Source organism: Lygodium microphyllum, chromosome 10 (genome assembly GCF_053477565.2).
Source record: "Lygodium microphyllum isolate KBCC chromosome 10, Lygodium_microphyllum_v1.1.10, whole genome shotgun sequence".
In the NCBI taxonomy this organism is placed as follows: domain Eukaryota; kingdom Viridiplantae; phylum Streptophyta; class Polypodiopsida; order Schizaeales; family Lygodiaceae; genus Lygodium; species Lygodium microphyllum.
The window spans coordinates 108,281,426-108,285,953 of record NC_141144.1 but is presented as its reverse complement, the minus strand read 5'-3'; the positions used below and the strand labels follow the sequence as shown (position 1 = coordinate 108,285,953).

Sequence of the window (4,528 nt, the reverse complement as noted above, 5' to 3'; positions counted from 1 at the left end):
TAATGATCATGGGTAGTTGGCCCATCCGGAGGATGCGCAGGATTAGAGGGGGTGGGTGTCGTATTGTTGCGCATCCGAGGTGTGGAATCCACCAAAATGTTGAGTGTGTGACATTTGTTACTTTGTACATACTTAGTCGTTGTGTTTACATTTATTTTCTGCGTGCGAGTATATTGGAGAGAAGTTTGGAGGCATAGTGATGGGTATGTATGGGAAGTTTGGAAATATTATGGATGTGGAGATCGTGTTTTGTGAACATGCTGAGCACAATGTTGTATTACAGACTTTATAAAAATTCTGAGTCTTTATGGCGAGAATGCTACAGTTGAACAAGTTCAGGAACTTTGGGCTATCTTGCACCAGAGTATGCACTATGGGGCAAGGTCTCAGAAAGTTGTGATGTATACAATTTTGGCATTTTATTGCTAGAACTAGTTAGTGGTAGGAAACCAATTGAGAAGCTTGGATCTGGACAGAAGCACACTATAGTAGAATGGGTAGTGGCCGAAGGACGTCTTATGGAGCTCTTAGACCCAAAATTGTGTAGGATTTGTGATGAATCGGATTTAAGGAGGGTGGTTCAAACTGCAACTATGTGTCTCAGAATAGTCCAAAAAAGATGCTGCCACCGATAATTTTAGTAATGAGAATAAGTTGGAAAGGCTGAAGAGGGAGCGGACTGGATGGCTTTTCTCAAAACAAAAGGTTGCTTTTGGAGGGCCTATTAAAAAAGGACTATTTTTGAAAAGAGGAGTTTTGGGGGCAAAAGGAGATGGCGGATCGAGGGACAGAAAAGAGGAAACGAGGAGTTTTTTGGGAGAGCATCAATCCATCGGAGTGGCAGCAAAAGTTCAGGTGGGAGCGTCAAGCACTCCACCCATCTGCCTGTCACAGGTTTTTTATTACAGTCGATTTCACAGGAGTCGCGCTCTATATTTCAGCACTTGAGGTATTCTTTTTTCTTGCTGTGGATGGGATCTTTCATCTATGCCCCTTGCCTCATACCTCCTTACCTATGAGTATTGTCGGCATTCCCTCAGAATTATCATAGTACATATTGCCGTTCATGGATTGCAAGTTACCTCTCTCCTTCTCAGGGCTTCACTTTCCTCTTCACAATCCCTATTACAGAGCATCGGATTAATCAGGATTGCCAATGTCAGGCTTCCGCACCAGCAAGATGCGTGTACCTCACTGTGAGTACAAGCCACATTGCACGAAGAAGAAAACAAAAACAAAGCTGCAGGCAAAAAGGAGTCAATTGATTAGTCATGGAGATGTCGGCATGGCCGCCAAGTTGAGGAGAAAGCCTGTGGAATGACAGTGCAAAGCAGTGCACAGGCGGCGTCCACAGTGGTAGACCCATCCGAAGTATGAACATGCCCTCCGTATTCTGCCACTTCTGCTACTCATAAATCCTCTGCCAGTATCAATCAATCCAACCATTGCAGGACTCTGCTTTTTAGCTCTCTTTTTCAATAGCAGATTAATAAACTCTATTTTCTTGCTAGTTCGAAGTTGAGCATCTCTCTTGATTGCAAGCACAACGTATCATCGCAAACGTGGGAGTGTTCATGTCGAAGAAAAGAGGTCTCTCTCTGGATGAAAAGAGAAGTTAGCTTTTATAGATCTTCCATGAAAGCCAGAACTTCTATCTTCTACGTGAACTGGAGAAGCAAGGCCCAGGAAAGGGGTGGTCAGTCAGACTGTGAAGGATGTGCTGCAGACCTTAGTTGATGATGATCTCGTGTTCAAAGACAAGATTGGCACGTATGAATATTTCTGGAGTTTGCCAAGCTCTGCTGATCAACTAAGACGAGTTTGAAGCTAATATAGGAAACTTAAAGCAATAGCAAGCACAACTTACTAGAGAGATAGAGTGCTCCAAGAAAGGCAGAGAGGATACAGTTGAACGTGAGGCAGCCTAATTAGAACTAAAAGGTACAGAGGAGAGGCATAAGTCTTTGAAGACGGATTTGGAAGTCTATGCGGACAATGATCCTGTTGCTTTTGAAGCTATGAGAAATGGTTGCAAACTTGCCCATACTGCAGTGAACCGCTAGACAGATAATATATTTGCTTTACAACATTGGTATTCTACGAACTTCCCAGATGCAAAAGACAAATTGGAACTTATGTACAAAGAGATGGCTTGGACGGTCTTCTCCAAATGGAAGGGATTGAAGCTACTGTGCTGGGAACAGATACTCTGTAGTGAACCCCAATATGAATAGCTACTTACATGCAGGCATCTTGGTTGGCACATGATCTGACTCAAGTGTAGCTATTTCCGTCTGTGCTGCATCTTTAAAGTTAAGGTATTGTGACTTCTTGGTAGAGAATAGTTATATTTACTTGAGCTGCAACTAGCACTTTTTGATATCGTCTTGAGTGGCATCCATTGTGTCAGTCTCGTTGGAAGCTTGACAGATCTATTATTGCTCACAAATCCATTCATCTTGTTTATTTGTATGATTGATCTTCTATCCTGAAATTAGTCAAGGTCCTCTATGGTCTAACTTGACTTTCGACAACCCTTTGACAGCACGTCTATTCTGCATACTAAATGCAAGAATACACGTTCTTTGCTTAGAAAACAAAGGCTTTGACTTCGGGGAAGCATCTGAGAGCGCATCTATTCTGTATCTCATACGCGAATATACATGCGCCATTTGATAAAAAAGACAAGCTTTTATTTTTGAAATTGTACAAACATGTTACACAATAATACAGTTTACACAATAATACAGTTTACACAATATTGCAGTTTAGCAAATTTGTCTTATTCCTGTGTTTTGTTTCAGATGTCGCATCTTGGTTTATCTAGCAATGATCCAGATTTGGAGCGCATGAATGATACATTGGTCTTGTTCAGCAGAGGGGTCAATGCTTTTTTTGGAGGTTTTTCTAGTAAGGAAGACTTCATGGGAGAGATGACTAGACACCTTGGCCACTCTCCCACAGTAGACGAGGTGTTCAGCGTCATGTCTGGAATGCCTCTAACATCTTTATCTGGCACTGCTTCCCAAACACCAAATGTCCAAACCCCAATTGCACGTACATGCAGTGCATGTACATGCATCGGCTGAAGCACAAGCATCAGTCGATGCACGTGCATTTGCGGAAGCACGTGCATCCGGCGAGACAGAGGATAGTAGATTGAGAGGGAGGAGGGAGAATCGAGGGGGAGGACGAGGCTTGTGTGGGGGTTGCCTAGGAGGTGGCGAGCGATCACCCTCACCAGAAGATCACGTAGAGGAGCCAGTACGCCAGTAATATAGAGTTACAAATACTGGTGGCATAGCAGCAGAGAAAGTAAAGAGTTGCCAACACGCAAGGCGCGACGCATCCAAATGGAAACTATGGAATCGTCGCATTACGGATCAGGCGGTAGAGCGTGGTGGGAGGCAAAGTTTGTAAGTATATTTTGATTTCTAATTTTTTAAAATTATATTTTTTTCAATTCTTTATATAATTTACTCTAATACATTATGTCTCATAATTGTTTGTATATCATAATTGTTTTGCAGACTACTATCATTGGTAGGGTGCCTACTCCTAAAGAGGTAGGTTACCATCGAGGCTATCACCGCGCAGCCACATGGCTTCACTTCTATGAGGAGGATCTCATCATTGAGGAGCAATACAACCAGGCTATGAGGATTTGACAGCCAGAGGAGGTATGTTTTTCTTACTTTTCTATTAAAAGTATGACTAATTATAACTTTTTCTTTGCAATTGTACGTAAGCAACCTTGATCTTTTGTGTGTGTAGGCGAACCCCGATGTGGAGCATAGCGAGGAGGGGGATAGCGACGCCAGTAGCGATGGTGGTGTTAGCGAAGATGTTTCTTCTTCAGATTCGTAGAGGAGCACCATGCCTCCTCTATGGCCTTGTTTCCTTGTTTTTCTATTATTCATCTTTGAGCCTACTGCTTGCGGCCACGCTTTAGGTCGCAAGCACTTAAACTCCCCATGTAAATGCGTTTTATATATAATGAATACATGGATTTTTATTTTCAATTCTCGTGCCTTCAGATCCATTGTGTTTTTCCCAAATGCACAATTTGATGTATGGGAGGGGAAAGCAACCACATGCTCTCTGGTTTTTTTTTCCAATTCTGTGCTTCGCGTCTATTTGCGCATCTAAATTGCAAAAAATGAGTGTCTATACTGGTGTCTAGAATGTAGAGTACACGTGCCCATAGATGCGCCATATAATTCAAATTAATAAAAAAAATTAAATTTTTTTTATAAAAAAAGGAGATTTTTGGTTTTACGATTGCGTCTACTGGCGCATGTAAAAGCACGTCTATGCACGTGTCTATGTGTCCATCTAATCTTCCATGTGAATGCGCTTGTAGACGCATAAAAGAAATTAAATAAATAATAATTTATTTATGCGTTTATTTATGCGTGTATATGCGTGTGTACTAGTGTGTGGATTTCATCATACACGCGACTATAGATGCGAAATGGTACACGCGCATTTAGATGGGCTTATAGACGCGCCCGTAAGATTTTCTCTC

General features: G+C 42.0%; 1 pseudogene; it reads left to right on the top strand.

The window, feature by feature from the left end:
- Nucleotides 1-1,574: 1,574 nt before the first annotated feature.
- On the top strand, nt 1,575-2,145 carry LOC148030412 (meiotic nuclear division protein 1 homolog pseudogene; annotated as a pseudogene).
- The last annotated feature ends 2,383 nt before the right edge of the window (nt 2,146-4,528 follow it).